Below are 26,441 nucleotides of genomic sequence, written 5' to 3' on the forward strand. Positions count from 1 at the left end.
ATCCTCAGATGAAATCTGGAAAGAAGCTTTCTGAGAAACTGCTCTGTGATGTGTGACTTCCACTCACAGAGTTACATCTGTATTTCCTGGATCTCTTTGCTAGCCTTATTTCTGTGGAATCTGAGAACAGATATTTCGGATCCCTTTGAAGACTATAGGGCCAAAGGAAATATCCTCCGATAACAAAGAGAAAGAAGCTTTCTGAGAAACTTCTTTGTGTTCTGTCGAATCATTTCACAAAGTTACAGCTTTCCCCTCAAGAAGCCTTTCGCTAAGACATTTCTTGTGGAATTGGCAAAGGGATATTTTGGAGCCTATAGAGGCCTATGGTGAAAAAGGAAATATCCTCAGATGAAATCTGGAAAGAAGCTTTCTGAGAAACTGCTTAGTGTTCTGTTAATTCATCTCACAGAGTTACTTCTGTATTTCGTGGATCTCTTGGCTAGCCTTATTTCTGTGGAATCTGAGAACAGATATTTCGGATCCCTTTGAAGACTATAGGGCCAAAGGAAATATCCTCCGATAACAAAGAGAAAGATGCTTTCTGAGAAACTTCTTTGTGTTCTGTGAAATCATCTCACAGAGTTACAGCTTTCCACTCAAGAAGCCTTTCGCTAAGACAGTTCTTGTGCAATTGGCAAAGGGATATTTGGGAGCCCATAGAGGCCTATGGTGAAAAAGGAAATATCCTCAGATGAAATCTGGAAAGAAGCTTTCTGAGAAACTGCTTAGTGTTCTGTTAATTCATCTCACAGAGTTACATCTGTATTTCGTGGATCTCTTTGCTAGCCTTATTTCTGTGGAATCTGAGAACAGATATTTCGGATCCCTTTGAAGACTATAGGACCAAAGGAAATATCCTCTGATAACAAAGAGAAAGAAGCTTCCTGAGAAACTTCTTTGTGTTCTGTGAAATCATCTCACAGAGTTACAGCTTTCCCCTCAAGAAGCCTTTCGCTAAGACAGTTCTTGTGGAATTGGCAAAGGGATATTTGGAAGCCCATAGAGGGCTATGGTGAAAAAGGAAATATCCTCAGATGAAATCTGGAAAGAAGCTTTCTGAGAAACTGCTCTGTGATGTGTGACTTCCACTCACAGAGTTACATCTGTATTTCGTGGATCTCTTTGCTAGCCTTATTTCTGTGGAATCTGAGAACAGATATTTCGGATCCCTTTGAAGACTATAGGGCCAAAGGAAATATCCTCCGATAACAAAGAGAAAGAAGCTTTCTGAGAAACTTCTTTGTGTTCTGTGAAATCATCTCACAGAGTTACAGCTTTCCCCTCAAGAAGCCTTTCGCTAAGACAGTTCTTGTGGAATTGGCAAAGGGATATTTGGGAGCCCATAGAGGCCTATGGTGAAAAAGGAAATATCCTCAGATGAAATCAGGAAAGAAGCTTTCTGAGAAACTGCTCTGTGATGTGTGACTTCCACTCACAGAGTTACATCTGTATTTCGTGGATCTCTTGGGTAGCCTTATTTCTGTGGAATCTGAGAACAGATATTTCGGATCCCTTTGAAGACTATAGGACCAAAGGAAATATCCTCCGATAACAAAGAGAAAGAAGCTTTCTGAGAAACTTCTTTGTGTTCTGTGATATCATCTCACAGAGTTTCAGCTTTCCACTCAAGAAGCCTTTCGCTAAGACAGTTCTTGAGGAATTGGCAAAGGGATATTTGGGAGCCCATAGAGGCCTACGGTGAAAAAGGAAATATCCTCAGATGAAATCTGGAAAGAAGCTTTCTGAGCAACTGCTTAGTGATCTGTTAATTCACCTCACAGAGTTACATCTGTATTTCGTGGATCTCTTTGCTTGCCTTATTTCTGTGGAATCTGAGAACAGATATTTCGGATCCCTTTGAAGACTATAGGGTCAAAGGAAATATCCTCCGATAACAAAGAGAAAGAAGCTTTCTGATAAACTTCTTTTTGTTCTGTGAAATCATCTCACAGAGTTACAGCTTTCCCTTCAAGAAGCCTTTCGCTAAGACAGTTCTTGTGGAATTGGCAAAGTGATATTTGGAAGCCCATAGAAGGCTATGGTGAAAAAGGAAATATCCTCAGATGAAATCAGGAAAGAAGCTTTCTGAGAAACTGCTCTGTGATGTGTGACTTCCACTCACAGAGTTACATCTGTATTTCGTGGATCTCTTGGGTAGCCTTATTTCTGTGGAATCTGAGAACAGATATTTCGGATCCCTTTGAAGACTATAGGACCAAAGGAAATATCCTCCGATAACAAAGAGAAAGAAGCTTTCTGAGAAACTTCTTTGTGTTCTGTGGTATCATCTCACAGAGTTTCAGCTTTCCACTCAAGAAGCCTTTCACTAAGACAGTTCTTGTGGAATTGGCAAAGGGATATTTGGGAGCCCATAGAGGCCTATGGTGAAAAAGGAAATATCCTCAGATGAAATCTGGAAAGAAGCTTTCTGAGAAACTGCTTAGTGTTATGCTAATTCATCTCACAGAGTTACATCTGTATTTCGTGGATCTCTTCGCTAGCCTTATTTCTGTGGAATCTGAGAACAGATATTTCGGATCCCTTTGAAGACTATAGGGCCAAAGGAAATATGCTCCGATAACAAAGAGAAAGAAGCTTTCTGAGAAACTTCTTTGTGTTCTGTGAAATCATCTCACAGAGTTACAGCTTTCCCTTCAAGAAGCCTTTCCCTAAGACAGTTCTTGTGGAATTGGCAAAGTGATATTTAAAAGCCCATAGAGGGCTATGGTGAAAAAGGAAATATCCTCAGATGAAATCTGGAAAGAAGCTTTCTGAGAAACTGCTTAGTGTTCTGTTAATTCACCTCACACAGTTACATCTGTATTTCGTGGATCTCTTGCTAGCCTTATTTCTGTGGAATCTGAGAACAGATATTTCAGATCCCTTTGAAGACTATAGGGCCAAAGGAAATATCCTCCGATAACAAAGAGAAAGAAGCTTTCTGAGAAACTTCTTTGTGTTCTGTGAAATCATCTCATAGAGTTACAGCTTTCCCCTCAAGAAGCCTTTCGCTAAGACAGTTCTTGTGGAATTGGCAAAGGGATATTTGGAAGCCCATAGAGGGCTATGGTGAAAAAGGAAATATCCCCAGATGAAATCTGGAAAGAAGCTTTCTGAGAAACTGCTCTGTGATGTGTGACTTCCACTCACAGAGTTACATCTGTATTTCCTGGATCTCTTTGCTAGCCTTATTTCTGTGGAATCTGAGAACAGATATTTCGGATCCCTTTGAAGACTATAGGGCCAAAGGAAATATCCTCCGATAACAAAGAGAAAGACGCTTTCTGAGAAACTTCTTTGTGTTCTGTGAAATCATCTCACAGAGTTACAGCTTTCCCTTCAAGAAGCCTTTCGCTTAGACAGTTCTTGTGGAATTGGCAAAGGGATATTTGGAAGCCCATAGAGGGCTATGCTGAAAAGGGAAATATCCTCAGATGAAATCTGGAAAGAAGCTTTCTGAGAAACTGCTCTGTGATGTGTGACTTCCACTCACAGAGTTACATCTGTATTTCCTGGATCTCTTTGCTAGCCTTATTTCTGTGGAATCTGAGAACAGATATTTCGGATCCCTTTGAAGACTATAGGGCCAAAGGAAATATCCTCCGATAACAAAGAGAAAGAAGCTTTCTGAGAAACTTCTTTGTGTTCTGTCAAATCATCTCACAGAGTTACAGCTTTCCCCTCAAGAAGCCTTTCGCTAAGACATTTCTTGTGGAATTGGCAAAGGGATATTTGGGAGCCTATAGAGGCCTATGGTGAAAAAGGAAATATCCTCAGATGAAATCTGGAAAGAAGCTTTCTGAGAAACTGCTTAGTGTTCTGTTAATTCATCTCACAGAGTTACTTCTGTATTTCGTGGATCTCTTGGCTAGCCTTATTTCTGTGGAATCTGAGAACAGATATTTCGGATCCCTTTGAAGACTATAGGGCCAAAGGAAATATCCTCCGATAACAAAGAGAAAGAAGCTTTCTGAGAAACTTCTTTGTGTTCTGTGAAATCATCTCACAGAGTTACAGCTTTCCCTTCAAGAAGCCTTTCGCTAAGACAGTTCTTGCGGAATTGGCAAAGGGATATTTGGGAGCCCATAGAGGCCTACGGTGAAAAAGGAAATATCCTCAGCTGAAATCTGGAAAGAAGCTTTCTGAGAAACTGCTTAGGGTTCTGTTAATTCATCTCATAGAGTTACATCTGTATTTCGTGGATCTCTTTGCTAGCCTTATTTCTGTGGAATCTGAGAACAGATATTTCGGATCCCTTTGAAGACTATAGGGCCAAAGGAAATATCCTCCGATAACAAAGAGAAAGAAGCTTTCTGAGAAACTTCTTTGTGTTCTGTGAAATCATCTCACAGAGTTACAGCTTTCCCCTCAAGAAGCCTTTCGCTTAGACAGTTCTTGTGGAATTGGCAAAGGGATATTTGGAAGCCCATAGAGGGCTATGCTGAAAAGGGAAATATCCTCAGATGAAATCTGGAAAGAAGCTTTCTGAGAAACTGCTCTGTGTTGTGTGACTTCCACTCACAGAGTTACATCTGTATTTCCTGGATCTCTTTGCTAGCCTTATTTCTGTGGAATCTGAGAACAGATATTTCGGATCCCTTTGAAGACTATAGGGCCAAAGGAAATATCCTCCGATAACAAAGAGAAAGAAGCTTTCTGAGAAACTTCTTTGTGTTCTGTGAAATCATCTCACAGAGTTTCAGCTTTCCACTCAAGAAGCCTTTCGCTAAGACAGTTCTTGTGGAATTGGCAAAGGGATATTTGGGAGCCCATAGAGGCCTACGGTGAAAAAGGAAATATCCTCAGATGAAATCTGGAAAGAAGCTTTCTGAGAAACTGCTTAGTGTTCTGTTAATTCATCTCACAGAGTTACATCTGTATTTCGTGGATCTTTTTGCTAGCCTTATTTCTGTGGAATCTGAGAACAGATATTTGGGATCCCTTTGAAGACAATAGGGCCAAAGGAAATATCCTCTGATAACAAAGAGAAAGAAGCTTTCTGAGAAACTTCTTTGTGTTCTGTGAAATCATCTCACAGAGTTACACTTTCCACTCAAGAAGCCTTTCGCTAAGACAGTTCTTGTGGAATTGGCAAAGGGATATTTGGGAGCGCATACAGGACTATGGTGAAAAAGGAAATATCCTCAGATGAAATCTGGAAAGAAGCTTTCTGAGAAACTGCTTAGTGTTCTGTTAATTCATTTCACAGAGTTACATCTGTATTCGTGGATCTCTTTGCTAGCCTTATCTCTGTGGAAACTGAGAACAGATATTTCGGATCCCTTTGAAGACTATAGGGCCAAAGGAAATATCCTCCGATAACAAAGAGAAAGAAGCTTTCTGAGAAACTTCTTTGTGTTCTGTGAAATCATCTCACAGAGTTACAGCTTTCCCTTCAAGAAGCCTTTTCCTAAGACAGTTATTGTGGAATTGGCAAAGTGATATTTGAAAGCCCATAGAGGACTATGGTGAAAAAGAAATATCCTCAGATGAAATCTGGAAAGAAGCTTTCTGAGAAACTGCTTAGTGTTCTGTTAATTCACCTCACACAGTTACATCTGTATTTCGTGGATCTCTTGCTAGCCTTATTTCTGTGGAATCTGAGAACAGATATTTCGGATCCCTTTGAAGACTATAGGGCCAAAGGAAATATCCTCCGATAACAAAGAGAAAGAAGCTTTCTGAGAAACTTCTTTGTGTTCTGTGAAATCATCTCACAGAGTTACAGCTTTACCCTCAAGAAGCCTTTCGCTAAGACAGTTCTTGTGGAATTGGCAAAGGGATATTTGGAAGCCCATAGAGGGCTATGGTGAAAAAGGAAATATCCCCAGATGAATTCTGGAAAGAAGCTTTCTGAGAAACTGCTCTGTGATGTGTGACTTCCACTCACAGAGTTACATCTGTATTTCCTGGATCTCTTTGCTAGCCTTATTTCTGTGGAATCTGAGAACAGATATTTCGGATCCCTTTGAAGACTATAGGGCCAAAGGAAATATCCTCCGATAACAAAGAGAAAGACGCTTTCTGAGAAACTTCTTTGTGTTCTGTGAAATCATCTCACAGAGTTACAGCTTTCCCCTCAAGAAGCCTTTCGCTTAGACAGTTCTTGTGGAATTGGCAAAGGGATATTTGGAAGCCCATAGAGGGCTATGCTGAAAAGGGAAATATCCTCAGATGAAATCTGGAAAGAAGCTTTCTGAGAAACTGCTCTGTGTTGTGTGACTTCCACTCACAGAGTTACATCTGTATTTCCTGGATCTCTTTGCTAGCCTTATTTCTGTGGAATCTGAGAACAGATATTTCGGATCCCTTTGAAGACTATAGGGCCAAAGGAAATATCCTCCGATAACAAAGAGAAAGAAGCTTTCTGAGAAACTTCTTTGTGTTCTGTCAAATCATTTCACAAAGTTACAGCTTTCCCCTCAAGAAGCCTTTCGCTAAGACATTTCTTGTGGAATTGGCAAAGGGATATTTGGGAGCCTATTGAGGCCTATGGTGAAAAAGGAAATATCCTCAGATGAAATCTGGAAAGAAGCTTTCTGAGAAACTGCTCTGTGATGTGTGACTTCCACTCACAGAGTTACAACTGTATTTCGTGGATCTCTTTGCTAGCCTTATTTCTGTGGAATCTGAGAACAGATATTTCGGATCCCTTTGAAGACTATAGGGCCAAAGGAAATATCCTCCGATAACAAAGAGAAAGAAGCTTTCTGAGAAACTTCTTTGTGTTCTGTGAAATCATCTCACAGAGTTACAGCTTTCCCCTCAAGAAGCCTTTCGCTAAGACAGTTCTTGTGGAATTGGCAAAGGGATATTTGGGAGCCCATAGAGGCCTATGGTGAAAAAGGAAATATCCTCAGATGAAATCAGGAAAGAAGCTTTCTGAGAAACTGCTCTGTGATGTGTGACTTCCACTCACAGAGTTACATCTGTATTTCGTGGATCTCTTGGGTAGCCTTATTTCTGTGGAATCTGAGAACAGATATTTCGGATCCCTTTGAAGACTATAGGACCAAAGGAAATATCCTCCGATAACAAAGAGAAAGAAGCTTTCTGAGAAACTTCTTTGTGTTCTGTGATATCATCTCACAGAGTTTCAGCTTTCCACTCAAGAAGCCTTTCGCTAAGACAGTTCTTGAGGAATTGGCAAAGGGATATTTGGGAGCCCATAGAGGCCTACGGTGAAAAGGAAATATCCTCAGATGAAATCTGGAAAGAAGCTTTCTGAGAAACTGCTTAGTGTTCTGTTAATTCATCTCACAGAGTTACATCTGTATTTCGTGGATCTCTTGGCTAGCCTTATTTCTGTGGAATCTGAGAACAGATATTTCGGATCCCTTTGAAGACTATAGGGCCAAAGGAAATATCCTCCGATAACAAAGAGAAAGAAGCTTTCTGAGAAACTTCTTTGTGTTCTGTGAAATCATCTCACAGAGTTACAGCTTTACCTTCAAGAAGCCTTTCCCTAAGACAGTTCTTGTGGAATTGGCAAAGTGATATTTGAAAGCCCGTAGAGGGCTATGGTGAAAAAGGAAATATCCTCAGATGAAATCTGGAAAGAAGCTTTCTGAGAAACTGCTTAGTGTTCTGTTAATTCACCTCACACAGTTACATCTGTATTTCGTGGATCTCTTGCTAGCCTTATTTCTGTGGAATCTGAGAACAGATATTTCAGATCCCTTTGAAGACTATAGGGCCAAAGGAAATATCCTCCGATAACAAAGAGAAAGAAGCTTTCTGAGAAACTTCTTTGTGTTCTGTGAAATCATCTGACAGAGTTACAGCTTTCCCCTCAAGAAGCCTTTCGCTAAGACAGTTCTTGTGGAATTGGCAAAGGGATATTTGGAAGCCCATAGAGGGCTATGGTGAAAAAGGAAATATCCCCAGATGAAATCTGGAAAGAAGCTTTCTGAGAAACTGCTCTGTGATGTGTGACTTCCACTCACAGAGTTACATCTGTATTTCGTGGATCTCTTTGCTAGACTTATTTCTGTGGAATCTGAGAACAGATATTTCGGATCCCTTTGAAGACTATAGGGCCAAAGGAAATATCATCCGATAACAAAGAGAAAGACGCTTTCTGAGAAACTTCTTTGTGTTCTGTGAAATCATCTCACAGAGTTACAGCTTTCCCCTCAAGAAGCCTTTCGCTAAGACAGTTCTTGTGGAATTGGCAAAGGGATATTTGGAAGCCCATAGAGGGCTATGCTGAAAAGGGAAATATCCTCAGATGAAATCTGGAAAGAAGCTTTCTGAGAAACTGCTCTGTGATGTGTGACTTCCACTCACAGAGTTATATCTGTATTTCCTGGATCTCTTGGCTAGCCTTATTTCTGTGGAATCTGAGAACAGATATTTCGGATCCCTTTGAAGACTATAGGGCCAAAGGAAATATCCTCCGATAACAAAGAGAAAGAAGCTTTCTGAGAAACTTCTTTGTGTTCTGTGAAATCATCTCACAGAGTTACAGCTTTCCACTCAAGAAGCCTTTCGCTAAGACAGTTCTTGTGCAATTGGCAAAGGGATATTTGGGAGCCCATAGAGGCCTATGGTGAAAAAGGAAATATCCTCAGATGAAATCTGGAAAGAAGCTTTCTGAGAAACTGCTTAGTGTTCTGTTAATTCATCTCACAGAGTTACATCTGCATTTCGTGGATCTCTTTGCTAGCCTTATTTCTGTGGAATCTGAGAACAGATATTTCGGATCCCTTTGAAGACTACAGGACCAAAGGAAATATCCTCTGATAACAAAGGGAAAGAAGCTTCCTGAGAAACTTCTTTGTGTTCTGTGAAATCATCTCACAGAGTTACAGCTTTCCCCTCAAGAAGCCTTTCGCTAAGACAGTTCTTGTGGAATTGGCAAAGGGATATTTGGAATCCCATAGAGGGCTATGGTGAAAAAGGAAATATCCTCAGATGAAATCTGGAAAGAAGCTTTCTGAGAAACTGCTCTGTGATGTGTGACTTCCACTCACAGAGTTACATCTGTATTTCCTGGATCTCTTTGCTAGCCTTATTTCTGTGGAATCTGAGAACAGATATTTCGGATCCCTTTGAAGACTATAGGGTCAAAGGAAATATCCTCCGATAACAAAGAGAAAGAAGCTTTCTGAGAAACTTCTTTGTGTTCTGTGAAATCATCTCACAGAGTTACAGCTTTCCCCTCAAGAAGCCTTTCGCTAAGACAGTTCTTGTGGAATGGGCAAAGGGATATTTGGGAGCCCATAGAGGCCTATGGTGAAAAAGGAAATATCCTCAGATGAAATCAGGAAAGAAGCTTTCTGAGAAACTGCTCTGTGATGTGTGACTTCCACTCACAGAGTTACATCTGTATTTCGTGGATCTCTTGGGTAGCCTTATTTCTGTGGAATCTGAGAACAGATATTTCGGATCCCTTTGAAGACTATAGGACCAAAGGAAATATCCTCCGATAACAAAGAGAAAGAAGCTTTCTGAGAAACTTCTTTGTGTTCTGTGATATCATCTCACAGAGTTTCAGCTTTCCACTCAAGAAGCCTTTCGCTAAGACAGTTCTTGAGGAATTGGCAAAGGAATATTTGGGAGCCCATAGAGGCCTACGGTGAAAAAGGAAATATCCTCAGATGAAATCTGGAAAAAAGCTTTCTGAGAAACTGCTTAGTGTTCTGTTAATTCATCTCACAGAGTTACATCTGTATTTCGTGGATCTCTTGGCTAGCCTTATTTCTGTGGAATCTGAGAACAGATATTTCGGATCCCTTTGAAGACTATAGGGCCAAAGGAAATATCCTCCGATAACAAAGAGAAAGAAGCTTTCTGAGAAACTTCTTTGTGTTCTGTGAAATCATCTCACAGAGTTACAGCTTTACCTTCAAGAAGCCTTTCCCTAAGACAGTTCTTGTGGAATTGGCAAAGTGATATTTGAAAGCCCGTAGAGGGCTATGGTGAAAAAGGAAATATCCTCAGATGAAATCTGGAAAGAAGCTTTCTGAGAAACTGCTTAGTGTTCTGTTAATTCACCTCACACAGTTACATCTGTATTTCGTGGATCTCTTGCTAGCCTTATTTCTGTGGAATCTGAGAACAGATATTTCAGATCCCTTTGAAGACTATAGGGCCAAAGGAAATATCCTCCGATAACAAAGAGAAAGAAGCTTTCTGAGAAACTTCTTTGTGTTCTGTGAAATCATCTGACAGAGTTACAGCTTTCCCCTCAAGAAGCCTTTCGCTAAGACAGTTCTTGTGGAATTGGCAAAGGGATATTTGGAAGCCCATAGAGGGCTATGGTGAAAAAGGAAATATCCCCAGATGAAATCTGGAAAGAAGCTTTCTGAGAAACTGCTCTGTGATGTGTGACTTCCACTCACAGAGTTACATCTGTATTTCGTGGATCTCTTTGCTAGCCTTATTTCTGTGGAATCTGAGAACAGATATTTCGGATCCCTTTGAAGACTATAGGGCCAAAGGAAATATCCTCCGATAACAAAGAGAAAGACGCTTTCTGAGAAACTTCTTTGTGTTCTGTGAAATCATCTCACAGAGTTACAGCTTTCCCCTCAAGAAGCCTTTCGCTTAGACAGTTCTTGTGGAATTGGCAAAGGGATATTTGGAAGCCCATAGAGGGCTATGCTGAAAAGGGAAATATCCTCAGATGAAATCTGGAAAGAAGCTTTCTGAGAAACTGCTCTGTGATGTGTGACTTCCACTCACAGAGTTACATCTGTATTTCGTGGATCTCTTTGCTATCCTTATTTCTGTGGAATGAGAACAGATATTTGGGATCCCTTTGAAGACTATAGGGCCAAAGGAAATATCCTCTGATAACAAAGGGAAAGAAGCTTTCTGAGAAACTTCTTTGTGTTCTGTGAAATCATATCAGAGAGTTACACTTTCCACTCAAGAAGCCTTTCGCTAAGACAGTTCTTGCGGAATTGGCAAAGGGATATTTGGGAGCCCATAGAGGCCTACGGTGAAAAAGGAAATATCCTCAGATGAAATCTGGAAAGAAGCTTTCTGAGAAACTGCTTAGGGTTCTGTGAATTCATCTCACAGAGTTACATCTGTATTTCGTGGATCTCTTTGCTAGCCTTATTTCTGCGGAATCTGAGAACAGATATTTCGAATCCCTTTGAAGACTATAGGGCCAAAGGAAATATCCTCCGATAACAAAGAGAAAGAAGCTTTCTGAGAAACTTGTTTGTGTTCTGTGAAATCATCTCACAGAGTTACAGCTTTCCCCTCAAGAAGCCTTTCGCTACGACAGTTCTTGTGGAATTGACAAAGGGATATTTGGGAGCCCATAGAGGCCTATGGTGAAAAAGGAAATATCCTCAGATGAAATCTGGAGAGAAGCTTTCTGAGAAACTGCTTAGTGTTCTGTTAATTCATCTCACAGAGTTACATCTGTATTTCGTGGATCTCTTTGCTAGCCTTATTTCTGTGGAATCTGAGAACAGATATTTCCGATCCCTTTGAAGACTATAGGGCCAAAGGAAATATCCTCCGATAACAAAGAGAAAGAAGCTTTCTGAGAAACTCCTTTGTGTTCTTTGAAATCATCTCACGGAGTTACAGCTTTCAACTCAAGAAGCCTTTCGCTAAGACAGTTCTTGAGGAATTGGCCAAGGGATATTTGGGAGCCCATAGAGGCCTATGGTGAAAAAGGAAATATCCTCAGATGAAATCTGGGAAGAAGCTTTCTGAGAAACTGCTTAGTGTTCTGTTAATTCATCTCACAGAGTTACATCTGTATTTCGTGGATCTCTTTGCTAGCCTTATTTCTGTGGAATCTGAGAACAGATATTTCGGATCCCTTTGAAGACTTTAGGGCCAAAGGAAATATCCTCCGATAACAAAGAGAAAGAAGCTTTCTGAGAAACTTCTTTGTGTTCTGTGAAATCATCTCACAGAGTTACAGCTTTCCCTTCAAGAAGCCTTTCGCTAAGACAGTTCTTGTGGAGTTGGCAAAGGGATATTTGGAAGCCCATAGAGGGCTATGGTGAAAAAGGAAATATCCTCAGATGAAATCTGGAAAGAAGCTTTCTGAGAAACTGCTTAGTGTTCTGCTAATTCACCTCAGAGAGTTACATCTGTATTTCGTGGATCTCTTTGCTAGCCTTATTTCTGTGGAATCTGAGAACAGATATTTCGGATCCCTCTGAAGACTATAGGGTCAAAGGAAATATCCTCCGATAACAAAGAGAAAGAAGCTTTCTGAGAAACTTCTTTGTGTTCTGTGAAATCATCTCACAGAGTTACAGCTTTCCCCTCAAGAAGCCTTTCGCTAAGACAGTTCTTGTGGAATTGGCAAAGGGATGTTTGGGAGCCCATAGAGGCCTATGGTGAAAAAGGAAATATCCTCAGATGAAATCAGGAAAGAAGCTTTCTGAGAAACTGCTCTGTGATGTGTGACTTCCACTCACAGAGTTACATCTGTATTTCGTGGATCTCTTGGGTAGCCTTATTTCTGTGGAATCTGAGAACAGATATTTCGGATCCCTTTGAAGACTATAGGACCAAAGGAAATATCCTCCGATAACAAAGAGAAAGAAGCTTTCTGAGAAACTTCTTTGTGTTCTGTGATATCATCTCACAAAGTTTCAGCTTTCCCCTCAAGAAGCCTTTCGCTAAGACAGTTCTTGTGGAATTGGCAAAGGGATATTTGGGAGCCCATAGAGGCCTACGGTGAAAAAGGAAATATCCTCAGATGAAATCTGGAAAGAAGCTTTCTGAGAATCTGCTTAGTGTTCTGTTAATTCATCTCACAGAGTTACATCTGTATTTCGTGGATCTCTTGCTAGCCTTATTTCTGTGGAATCTGAGAACAGATATTTCAGATCCCTTTGAAGACTATAGGGCCAAAGGAAATATCCTCCGATAACAAAGAGAAAGAAGCTTTCTGAGAAACTTCTTTGTGTTCTGTGAAATCATCTCACAGAGTTACAGCTTTCCCCTCAAGAAGCCTTTCGCTAAGAAAGTTCTTGTGGAATTGGCAAAGGGATATTAGGAAGCCCATAGAGGGCTATGGTGAAAAAGGAAATATCCCCAGATGAAATCTGGAAAGAAGCTTTCTGAGAAACTGCTCTGTGATGTGTGACTTCCACTCACAGAGTTACATCTGTATTTCGTGGATCTCTTTGCTAGCCTTATTTCTGTGGAATCTGAGAACAGATATTTCGGATCCCTTTGAAGACTATAGGGCCAAAGGAAATATCCTCCGATAACAAAGAGAAAGACGCTTTCTGAGAAACTTCTTTGTGTTCTGTGAAATCATCTCACAGAGTTACAGCTTTCCCCTCAAGAAGCCTTTCGCTAAGACATTTCTTGTGGAATTGGCAAAGGGATATTTGGGAGCCTATAGAGGCCTATGGTGAAAAAGGAAATATCCTCAGATGAAATCTGGAAAGAAGCTTTCTGAGAAACTGCTTAGTGTTCTGTTAATTCATCTCACAGAGTTACTTCTGTATTTCGTGGATCTCTTGGCTAGCCTTATTTCTGTGGAATCTGAGGACAGATATTTCGGATCCCTTTGAAGACTAGAGGGCCAAAGGAAATATCCTCCGATAACAAAGAGAAAGAAGCTTACTGAGAAACTTCTTTGTGTTCTGTGAAATCATCTCACAGAGTTACAGCTTTCCCTTCAAGAAGCCTTTCGCTAAGACAGTTCTTGCGGAATTGGCAAAGGGATGTTTGGGAGCCCATAGAGGCCTACGGTGAAAAAGGAAATATCCTCAGATGAAATCTGGAAAGAAGCTTTCTGAGAAACTGCTTAGGGTTCTGTTAATTCATCTCACAGAGTTACATCTGTATTTCGTGGATCTCTTTGCTAGCCTTATTTCTGTGGAATCAGAGAACAGATATTTCGGATCCCTTTGAAGACTATAGGGCCAAAGGAAATATCCTCCGATAACAAAGAGAAAGAAGCTTTCTGAGAAACTTCTTTGTGTTCTGTGAAATCATCTCACTAAGTTGCAGCTTTCCCTTCAAGAAGCCTTTCCCTAAGACAGTTCTTGTGGAATTGGCAAAGTGATATTTGGAAGCCCATAGAAGGCTATGGTGAAAAAGGAAATATCCTCAGATGAAATCTGGAAAGAAGCTTTCTGAGCAACTGCTTAGTGTTCTGTTAATTCACCTCACAGAGTTACATCTGTATTTCGTGGATCTCTTTGCTTGCCTTATTTCTGTGGAATCTGAGAACAGATATTTCGGATCCCTTTGAAGACTATAGGGCCAAAGGAAATATCCTCCGATAACAAAGAGAAAGAAGCTTTCTGAGAAACTTCTTTGTGTTCTGTGAAATCATCTCACAGAGTTACAGCTTTCCACTCAAGAAGCCTTTCGCTAAGACAGTTCTTGTGGAATTGGCAAAGTGATATTTGGAAGCCCATAGAAGGCTATGGTGAAAAAGGAAATATCCTCACATGAAATCTGGAAAGAAGCTTTCTGAGAAACTGCTCTGTGATGTGTGACTTCCACTCACAGAGTTACATGTGTATTTCGTGGATCTCTCTGCTAGCCTTATTTCTGTGGAATCTGAGAACAGATATTTCGGATCCTTTGAAGACTATAGGGCCAAAGGAAATATCCTCCGATAACAAAGAGAAAGAAGCTTTCTGAGAAACTTCTTTGTGTTCTGTGAAATCATCTCACAGAGTTACAGCTTTCCCCTCAAGAAGCCTTTCGCTACGACGGTTCTTGTGGAATTGACAAAGGGATATTTGGGAGCCCATAGAGGCCTATGGTGAAAAAGGAAATATCCTCAGATGAAATCTGGAGAGAAGGTTTCTGAGAAACTGCTTAGTGTTCTGTTAATTCATCTCACAGAGTTACATCTGTATTTCGTGGATCTCTTTGCTAGCCTTATTTCTGTGGAATCTGAGAACAGATATTTCGGATCCCTTTGAAGACTATAGGGCCAAAGGAAATATCCTCCGATAACAAAGAGAAAGAAGCTTTCTGAGAAACTCCTTTGTGTTCTGTGAAATCATCTCACGGAGTTACAGCTTTCAACTCAAGAAGCCTTTCGCTAAGACAGTTCTTGAGGAATTGGCAAAGGGATATTTGAGAGCCCATAGAGGCCTATGGTGAAAAACTAAATATCCTCAGATGAAATCTGGGAAGAAGCTTTCTGAGAAACTGCTTAGTGTTCTGTTAATTCATCTCACAGAGTTACATCTGTATTTCGTGGATCTCTTTGCTAGCCTTATTTCTGTGGAATCTGAGAACAGATATTTCGGATCCCTTTGAAGACTATAGGGCCAAAGGAAATATCCTCCGATAACAAAGAGAAAGAAGCTTTCTGAGAAACTTCTTTGTGTTCTGTGAAATCATCTCACAGAGTTACAGCTTTCCCTTCAAGAAGCCTTTCGCTAAGACAGTTCTTGTGGAATTGGCAAAGGGATATTTGGAAGCCCATAGAGGGCTACGGTGAAAAAGGAAATATCCTCAGATGAAATCTGGAAAGAAGCTTTCTGAGAAACTGCTTATGTTCTGTTAATTCACCTCACAGAGTTACATCTGTATTTCGTGGATCTCTTTGCTAGCCTTATTTCTGTGGAATCTGAGAACAGATATTTCGGATCCCTCTGAAGACTATAGGGTCAAAGGAAATATCCTCCGATAACAAAGAGAAAGAAGCTTTCTGAGAAACTTCTTTGTGTTCTGTGAAATTATCTCACAGAGTTACAGCTTTCCCTTCAAGAAGCCTTTCGCTAAGACAGTTCTTGTGGAATTGGCAAAGGGATATTTCAAGCCCATAGAGGGCTATGGTGAAAAAGGAAATATACTCAGATGAAATCTGGAAAGAAGCTTTCTGAGAAACTGCTCTGTGATGTGTGACTTCTACTCACAGAGTTACATCTGTATTTCGTGGATCTCTTTGTTAGCCTTATTTCTGTGGAATCTGAGAACAGATATTTCGGATCCCTTTGAACACTATAGGGCCAAAGGAAATATCCTCCGATAACAAAGAGAAAGAAGCTTTCTGAGAAACTTCTTTGTGTTCTGTGAAATCATCTCACAGAGTTACAGCTTTCCCCTCAAGAAGCCTTTCGCTAAGACAGTTCTTGCGGAATTGGCAAAGGGATATTTGGGAGCCCATAGAGGCCTACGGTGAAAAAGGAAATATCCTCAGATGAAATCCGGAAAGAAGCTTTCTGAGAAACTGCTTAGGGTTCTGTTAATTCATCTCACAGAGTTACATCTGTATTTCGTGGATCTCTTTGCTATTCTTATTTCTGTGGAATCTGAGAACAGATAATTCGGATCCCTTTGAAGACTATAGGGCCAAAGGAAATATCCTCCGATAACAAAGAGAAAGAAGCTTTCTGAGAAACTTCTTTGTGTTCTGTGAAATCATCTCACTAAGTTGCAGCTTTCCCTTCAAGAAGCCTTTCCCTAACACAGTTCTTGTGGAATTGGCAAAGTGAAATTTGGAAGCCCATAGAGGGCTATGGTGAAAAAGGAAATATCCTCAGATGAAATCTGGAAAGAAGCTTTCTGAGAAACTGCTCTGTGATGAGTGACTTCCACTCACAGAGTTACATCTGTATTTCGTGGATCTCTTTGCTAGCTTTATTTCTGTGGAATCTGAGAACAGATATTTCGGATCCCTTTGAAGACTATAGGGCCAAAGGAAATATCCTCCGATAACAAAGAGAAAGAAGCTTTCTGAGAAACTTCTTTGTGTTCTGTGAAATCATCTCACAGAGTTACAGCTTTCCACTCAAGAAGCCTTTCGCTAAGACAGTTCTTGTGGAATTGGCAAAGGGATATTTGGATGCCCATAGAGGGCTAGGGTGAAAAAGGAAATATCCTCAGATGAAATCTGGAAAGAAGCTTTCTGAGAAACTGCTTACTGTTCTGTTAATTCATCTCACAGAGTTACATCTGTATTTCGTGGATCTCTTTGCTAGCCTTATTTCTGTGGTATCTGAGAACAGATATTTCGGATCCCTTTGAAGACTATAGGGCCAAAGGAAATATCCTCCGATAACAAAGAGAAAGAAGCTTTCTGAGAAACTTCTTTGTGTTCTGTGAAATCATCTCACAGAGTTACAGCTTTCGCCTCAAGAAGCCTTTCGCTAAGACAGTTCTTGTGGAATTGGCAAAGGGATATTTGGGAGCCCATAGAGGCCTATGGTGAAAAAGGAAATATCCTCAGATGAAATCTGGAAAGAAGCTTTCTGAGAAGCTGCTCTGTTATGTGTGACTTCCACTCTCAGAGTTACATCTGTATTTCGTGGATCTCTTTGCTAGCCTTATTTCTGTGGAATCTGAGAACAGATATTTCGGATCCCTTTGAAGACTATAGGGCCAAAGGAAATATCCTCAGATAACAAAGAGAAAGAAGCTTTCTGAGAAACTTCTTTGTGTTCTGTGAAATCATCTCACAGAGTTACAGCTTTAACCTCAAGAAGCCTTTCGCTAAGACAGTTCTTGTGGAATTGGCAAAGTGATATTTGGAAGCCCGTAGAGGGCTATGGTGAAAAAGGAAATATCCTCAGATGAAATCTGGAAAGAAGCTTTCTGAGAAACTGCTTAGTGTTCTGTTAATTCATCTCACAGAGTTACATCTGTATTTCGTGGATCTCTTTGCTAGCCTTATTTCTGTGGAATCTGAGAACAGATATTTCGGATCCCTTTGAAGACTATAGGACCAAAGGAAATATCCTCTGATAACAAAGAGAAAGAAGCTTCCTGAGAAACTTCTTTGTGTTCTGTGAAATCATCTCACAGAGTTACAGCTTTCCCCTCAAGAAGCCTTTCGCGAAGACAGTTCTTGTGGAATTGGCAAAGGGATATTTGGAAGCCCATAGAGGGCTATGGTGAAAAAGGAAATATCCTCAGATGAAATCTGGAAAGAAGCTTTCTGAGAAACTGCTCTGTGATGTGTGACTTCCACTCACAGAGTTACATCTGTATTTCGTGGATCTCTTTGCTAGCCTTATTTCTGTGGAATCTGAGAACAGATATTTCGGATCCCTTTGAAGACTATAGGGCCAAAGGAAATATCCTCCGATAACAAAGAGAAAGAAGCTTTCTGAGAAACTTCTTTGTGTTCTGTGAAATCATCTCACAGAGTTACAGCTTTCCCCTCAAGAAGCCTTTCGCTAAGACAGTTCTTGTGGAATTGGCAAAGGGATATTTGGGAGCCCATAGTGGCCTATGGTGAAAAAGGAAATATCCTCAGATGAAATCAGGAAAGAAGCTTTCTGAGAAACTGCTCTGTGATGTGTGACTTCCACTCACAGAGTTACATCTGTATTTCGTGGATCTCTTGGGTAGCCTTATTTCTGTGGAATCTGAGAACAGATATTTCGGATCCCTTTGAAGACTATAGGACCAAAGGAAATATCCTCCGATAACAAAGAGAAAGAAGCTTTCTGAGAAACTTCTTTGTGTTCTGTGATATCATCTCACAGAGTTTCAGCTTTCCACTCAAGAAGCCTTTCGCTAAGACAGTTCTTGAGGAATTGGCAAAGGGATATTTGGGAGCCCATAGAGGCCTACGGTGAAAAAGGAAATATCCTCAGATGAAATCTGGAAAGAAGCTTTCTGAGAAACTGCTTAGTGTTCTGTTAATTCATCTCACAGAGATACATCTGTATTTCGTGGATATCTTGGCTAGCCTTATTTCTGTGGAATCTGAGAACAGATATTTCGGATCCCTTTGAAGACTATAGGGCCAAAGGAAATATCCTCCGATAACAAAGAGAAAGAAGCTTTCTGAGAAACTTCTTTGTGTTCTGTGAAATCATCTCACAGAGTTACAGCTTTACCTTCAAGAAGCCTTTCCCTAAGACAGTTCTTGTGGAATTGGCAAAGTGATATTTGAAAGCCCGTAGAGGGCTATGGTGAAAAAGGAAATATCCTCAGATGAAATCTGGAAAGAAGCTTTCTGAGAAACTGCTTAGTGTTCTGTTAATTCACCTCACACAGTTACATCTGTATTTCGTGGATCTCTTGCTAGCCTTATTTCTGTGGAATCTGAGAACAGATATTTCAGATCCCTTTGAAGACTATAGGGCCAAAGGAAATATCCTCCGATAACAAAGAGAAAGAAGCTTTCTGAGAAACTTCTTTGTGTTCTGTGAAATCATCTGACAGAGTTACAGCTTTCCCCTCAAGAAGCCTTTCGCTAAGACAGTTCTTGTGGAATTGGCAAAGGGATATTTGGAAGCCCATAGAGGGCTATGGTGAAAAAGGAAATATCCCCAGATGAAATCTGGAAAGAAGCTTTCTGAGAAACTGCTCTGTGATGTGTGACTTCCACTCACAGAGTTACATCTGTATTTCGTGGATCTCCTTGCTAGACTTATTTCTGTGGAATCTGAGAACAGATATTTCGGATCCCTTTGAAGACTATAGGGCCAAAGGAAATATCATCCGATAACAAAGAGAAAGACGCTTTCTGAGAAACTTCTTTGTGTTCTGTGAAATCATCTCACAGAGTTACAGCTTTCCCCTCAAGAAGCCTTTCGCTTAGACAGTTCTTGTGGAATTGGCAAAGGGATATTTGGAAGCCCATAGAGGGCTATGCTGAAAAGGGAAATATCCTCAGATGAAATCTGGAAAGAAGCTTTCTGAGAAACTGCTCTGTGATGTGTGACTTCCACTCACAGAGTTATATCTGTATTTCCTGGATCTCTTTGCTAGCCTTATTTCTGTGGAATCTGAGAACAGATATTTCGGATCCCTTTGAAGACTATAGGGCCAAAGGAAATATCCTCCGATAACAAAGAGAAAGAAGCTTTCTGAGAAACTTCTTTGTGTTCTGTGAAATCATCTCACAGAGTTACAGCTTTCCACTCAAGAAGCCTTTCGCTAAGACAGTTCTTGTGCAATTGGCAAAGGGATATTTGGGAGCCCATAGAGGCCTATGGTGAAAAAGGAAATATCCTCAGATGAAATCTGGAAAGAAGCTTTCTGAGAAACTGCTTAGTGTTCTGTTAATTCATCTCACAGAGTTACATCTGTATTTCGTGGATCTCTTTGCTAGCCTTATTTCTGTGGAATCTGAGAACAGATATTTCGGATCCCTTTGAAGACTATAGGACCAAAGGAAATATCCTCTGATAACAAAGAGAAAGAAGCTTCCTGAGAAACTTCTTTGTGTTCTGTGAAATCATCTCACAGAGTTACAGCTTTCCCCTCAAGAAGCCTTTCGCTAAGACAGTTCTTGTGGAATTGGCAAAGGGATATTTGGAAGCCCATAGAGGGCTATGGTGAAAAAGGAAATATCCTCAGATGAAATCTGGAAAGAAGCTTTCTGAGAAACTGCTCTGTGATGTGTGACTTCCACTCACAGAGTTACATCTGTATTTCGTGGATCTCTTTGCTAGCCTTATTTCTGTGGAATCTGAGAACAGATATTTCGGATCCCTTTGAAGACTATAGGGCCAAAGGAAATATCCTCCGATAACAAAGAGAAAGAAGCTTTCTGAGAAACTTCTTTGTGTTCTGTGAAATCATCTCACAGAGTTACAGCTTTCCCCTCAAGAAGCCTTTCGCTAAGACAGTTCTTGTGGAATGGGCAAAGGGATATTTGGGAGCCCATAGAGGCCTATGGTGAAAAAGGAAATATCCTCAGATGAAATCAGGAAAGAAGCTTTCTGAGAAACTGCTCTGTGTTGTGTGACTTCCACTCACAGAGTTACATCTGTATTTCGTGGATCTCTTGGGTAGCCTTATTTCTGTGGAATCTGAGAACAGATATTTCGGATCCCTTTGAAGACTATAGGACCAAAGGAAATATCCTCCGATAACAAAGAGAAAGAAGCTTTCTGAGAAACTTCTTTGTGTTCTGTGATATCATCTCACAGAGTTTCAGCTTTCCACTCAAGAAGCCTTTCGCTAAGACAGTTCTTGAGGAATTGGCAAAGGGATATTTGGGAGCCCATAGAGGCCTACGGTGAAAACGGAAATATCCTCAGATGAAATCTGGAAAGAAGCTTTCTGAGAAACTGCTTAGTGTTCTGTTAATTCATCTCACAGAGTTACATCTGTATTTCGTGGATCTCTTGGCTAGCCTTATTTCTGTGGAATCTGAGAACAGATATTTCGGATCCCTTTGAAGACTATAGGGCCAAAGGAAATATCCTCCGATAACAAAGAGAAAGAAGCTTTCTGAGAAACTTCTTTGTGTTCTGTGAAATCATCTCACAGAGTTACAGCTTTACCTTCAAGAAGCCTTTCCCTAAGACAGTTCTTGTGGAATTGGCAAAGTGATATTTGAAAGCCCGTAGAGGGCTATGGTGAAAAAGGAAATATCCTCAGGTGAAATCTGGAAAGAAGCTTTCTGAGAAACTGCTTAGTGTTCTGTTAATTCACCTCACACAGTTACATCTGTATTTCGTGGATCTCTTGCTAGCCTTATTTCTGTGGAATCTGAGAACAGATATTTCAGATCCCTTTGAAGACTATAGGGCCAAAGGAAATATCCTCCGATAACAAAGAGAAAGAAGCTTTCTGAGAAACTTCTTTGTGTTCTGTGAAATCATCTGACAGAGTTACAGCTTTCCCCTCAAGAAGCCTTTCGCTAAGACAGTTCTTGTGGAATTGGCAAAGGGATATTTGGAAGCCCATAGAGGGCTATGGTGAAAAAGGAAATATCCCCAGATGAAATCTGGAAAGAAGCTTTCTGAGAAACTGCTCTGTGATGTGTGACTTCCACTCACAGAATTACATCTGTATTTCGTGGATCTCTTTGCTAGCCTTATTTCTGTGGAATCTGAGAACAGATATTTCGGATCCCTTTGAAGACTATAGGGCCAAAGGAAATATCCTCCGATAACAAAGAGAAAGACGCTTTCTGAGAAACTTCTTTGTGTTCTGTGAAATCATCTCACAGAGTTACAGCTTTCCCCTCAAGAAGCCTTTCGCTTAGACAGTTCTTGTGGAATTGGCAAAGGGATATTTGGAAGCCCATAGAGGGCTATGCTGAAAAGGGAAATATCCTCAGATGAAATCTGGAAAGAAGCTTTCTGAGAAACTGCTCTGTGATGTGTGACTTCCACTCACAGAGTTACATCTGTATTTCCTGGATCTCTTTGCTAGCCTTATTTCTGTGGAATCTGAGAACAGATATTTCGGATCCCTTTGAAGACTATAGGGCCAAAGGAAATATCCTCCGATAACAAAGAGAAAGAAGCTTTCTGAGAAACTTCTTTGTGTTCTGTCAAATCATCTCACAGAGTTACAGCTTTCCCCTCAAGAAGCCTTTCGCTAAGACATTTCTTGTGGAATTGGCAAAGGGATATTTGGGAGCCTATAGAGGCCTATGGTGAAAAAGGAAATATCCTCAGATGAAATCTGGAAAGAAGCTTTCTGAGAAACTGCTTAGTGTTCTGTTAATTCATCTCACAGAGTTACTTCTGTATTTCGTGGATCTCTTGGCTAGCCTTATTTCTGTGGAATCTGAGGACAGATATTTCGGATCCCTTTGAAGACTATAGGGCCAAAGGAAATATCCTCCGATAACAAAGAGAAAGAAGCCTTCTGAGAAACTTCTTTGTGTTCTGTGAAATCATCTCACAGAGTTACAGCTTTCCCCTCAAGAAGCCTTTCGCTAAGACATTTCTTGCGGAATTGGCAAAGGGATATTTGGGAGCCCATAGAGGCCTACGGTGAAAAAGGAAATATCCTCAGATGAAATCTGGAAAGAAGCTTTCTGAGAAACTGCTTAGGGTTCTGTGAATTCATCTCACAGAGTTACATCTGTATTTCGTGGATCTCTTTGCTAGCCTTATTTCTGTGGAATCTGAGAACAGATATTTCGAATCCCTTTGAAGACTATAGGGCCAAAGGAAATATCCTCCGATAACAAAGAGAAAGAAGCTTTCTGAGAAACTTCTTTGTGTTCTGTGAAATCATCTCACTAAGTTGCAGCTTTCCCTTCAAGAAGCCTTTCCCTAAGACAGTTCTTGTGGAATTGGCAAAGTGATATTTGGAAGCCCATAGAAGGCTATGGTGAAAAAGGAAATATCCTCAGATGAAATCTGGAAAGAAGCTTTCTGAGCAACTGCTTAGTGTTCTGTTAATTCACCTCACAGAGTTACATCTGTATTTCGTGGATCTCTTTACTTGCCTTATTTCTGTGGAATCTGAGAACAGATATTTCGGATCCCTTTGAAGACTATAGGGTCAAAGGAAATATCCTCCGATAACAAAGAGAAAGAAGCTTTCTGATAAACTTCTTTGTGTTCTGTGAAATCATCTCACAGAGTTACAGCTTTCCCTTCAAGAAGCCTTTCGCTAAGACAGTTCTTGTGGAATTGGCAAAGTGATATTTGGAAGCCCATAGAAGGCTATGGTGAAAAAGGAAATATCCTCAGATGAAATCTGGAAAGAAGCTTTCTGAGAAACTGCTCTGTGATGTGTGACTTCCACTCACAGAGTTACATCTGTATTTCGTGGATCTCTTTGCTATCCTTATTTCTGTGGAATGAGAACAGATATTTGGGATCCCTTTGAAGACTATAGGGCCAAAGGAAATATCCTCTGATAACAAAGGGAAAGAAGCTTTCTGAGAAACTTCTTTGTGTTCTGTGAAATCATATCAGAGAGTTACACTTTCCACTCAAGAAGCCTTTCGCTAAGACAGTTCTTGCGGAATTGGCAAAGGGATATTTGGGAGCCCTTAGAGGCCTACGGTGAAAAAGGAAATATCCTCAGATGAAATCTGGAAAGAAGCTTTCTGAGAAACTGCTTAGGGTTCTGTGAATTCATCTCACAGAGTTACATCTGTATTTCGTGGATCTCTTTGCTAGCCTTATTTCTGTGGAATCTGAGAACAGATATTTCGAATCCCTTTGAAGACTATAGGGCCAAAGGAAATATCCTCCGATAACAAAGAGAAAGAAGCTTTCTGAGAAACTTGTTTGTGTTCTGTGAAATCATCTCACAGAGTTACAGCTTTCCCCTCAAGAAGCCTTTCGCTACGACAGTTCTTGTGGAATTGACAAAGGGATATTTGGGAGCCCATAGAGGCCTATGGTGAAAAAGGAAATATCCTCAGATGAAATCTGGAGAGAAGCTTTCTGAGAAACTGCTTAGTGTTCTGTTAATTCATCTCACAGAGTTACATCTGTATTTCGTGGATCTCTTTGCTAGCCTTATTTCTGTGGAATCTGAGAACAGATATTTCCGATCCCTTTGAAGACTATAGGGCCAAAGGAAATATCCTCCGATAACAAAGAGAAAGAAGCTTTCTGAGAAACTCCTTTGTGTTCTTTGAAATCATCTCACGGAGTTACAGCTTTCAACTCAAGAAGCCTTTCGCTAAGACAGTTCTTGAGGTATTGGCAAAGGGATATTTGGGAGCCCATAGAGGCCTATGGTGAAAAAGGAAATATCCTCAGATGAAATCTGGGAAGAAGCTTTCTGAGAAACTGCTTAGTGTTCTGTTAATTCATCTCACAGAGTTACATCTGTATTTCGTGGATCTCTTTGCTAGCCTTATTTCTGTGGAATCTGAGAACAGATATTTCGGATCCCTTTGAAGACTTTAGGGCCAAAAGAAATATCCTCCGATAACAAAGAGAAAGAAGCTTTCTGAGAAACTTCTTTGTGTTCTGTGAAATCATCTCACAGAGTTACAGCTTTCCCTTCAAGAAGCCTTTCGCTAAGACAGTTCTTGTGGAGTTGGCAAAGGGATATTTGGAAGCCCATAGAGGGCTATGGTGAAAAAGGAAATATCCTCAGATGAAATCTGGAAAGAAGCTTTCTGAGAAACTGCTTAGTGTTCTGCTAATTCACCTCAGAGAGTTACATCTGTATTTCGTGGATCTCTTTGCTAGCCTTATTTCTGTGGAATCTGAGAACAGATATTTCGGATCCCTCTGAAGACTATAGGGTCAAAGGAAATATCCTCCGATAACAAAGAGAAAGAAGCTTTCTGAGAAACTTCTTTGTGTTCTGTGAAATCATCTCACAGAGTTACAGCTTTCCCCTCAAGAAGCCTTTCGCTAAGACAGTTCTTGTGAAATTGGCAAAGGGATGTTTGGGAGCCCATAGAGGCCTATGGTGAAAAAGGAAATATCCTCAGATGAAATCAGGAAAGAAGCTTTCTGAGAAACTGCTCTGTGATGTGTGACTTCCACTCACAGAGTTACATCTGTATTTCGTGGATCTCTTGGGTAGCCTTATTTCTGTGGAATCTGAGAACAGATATTTCGGATCCCTTTGAAGACTATAGGACCAAAGGAAATATCCTCCGATAACAAAGAGAAAGAAGCTTTCTGAGAAACTTCTTTGTGTTCTGTGATATCATCTCACAAAGTTTCAGCTTTCCACTCAAGAAGCCTTTCGCTAAGACAGTTCTTGTGGAATTGGCAAAGGGATATTTGGGAGCCCATAGAGGCCTACGGTGAAAAAGGAAATATCCTCAGATGAAATCTGGAAAGAAGCTTTCTGAGAAACTGCTTAGTGTTCTGTTAATTCATCTCACAGAGTTACATCTGTATTTCGTGGATCTCTTGCTAGCCTTATTTCTGTGGAATCTGAGAACAGATATTTCAGATCCCTTTGAAGACTATAGGGCCAAAGGAAATATCCTCCGATAACAAAGAGAAAGAAGCTTTCTGAGAAACTTCTTTGTGTTCTGTGAAATCATCTCACAGAGTTACAGCTTTCCCCTCAAGAAGCCTTTCGCTAAGACAGTTCTTGTGGAATTGGCAAAGGGATATTAGGAAGCCCATAGAGGGCTATGGTGAAAAAGGAAATATCCCCAGATGAAATCTGGAAAGAAGCTTTCTGAGAAACTGCTCTGTGATGTGTGACTTCCACTCACAGAGTTACATCTGTATTTCGTGGATCTCTTTGCTAGCCTTATTTCTGTGGAATCTGAGAACAGATATTTCGGATCCCTTTGAAGACTATAGGGCCAAAGGAAATATCCTCCGATAACAAAGAGAAAGACGCTTTCTGAGAAACTTCTTTGTGTTCTGTGAAATCATCTCACAGAGTTACAGCTTTCCCCTCAAGAAGCCTTTCGCTTAGACAGTTCTTGTGGAATTGGCAAAGGGATATTTGGAAGCCCATAGAGGGCTATGCTGAAAAGGGAAATATCCTCAGATGAAATCTGGAAAGAAGCTTTCTGAGAAACTGCTCTGTGATGTGTGACTTCCACTCACAGAGTTACATCTGTATTTCCTGGATCTCTTTGCTAGCCTTATTTCTGTGGAATCTGAGAACAGATATTTCGGATCCCTTTGAAGACTATAGGGCCAAAGGAAATATCCTCCGATAACAAAGAGAAAGAAGCTTTCTGAGAAACTTCTTTGTGTTCTGTGAAATCATCTCACTAAGTTGCAGCTTTCCCTTCAAGAAGCCTTTCCCTAAGACAGTTCTTGTGGAATTGGCAAAGTGATATTTGGAAGCCCATAGAAGGCTATGGTGAAAAAGGAAATATCCTCAGATGAAATCCGGAAAGAAGCTTTCTGAGCAACTGCTTAGTGTTC

Source organism: Macaca mulatta, chromosome 17 (assembly GCF_049350105.2).
Source record: "Macaca mulatta isolate MMU2019108-1 chromosome 17, T2T-MMU8v2.0, whole genome shotgun sequence".
Lineage (NCBI taxonomy): Eukaryota > Metazoa > Chordata > Mammalia > Primates > Cercopithecidae > Macaca > Macaca mulatta.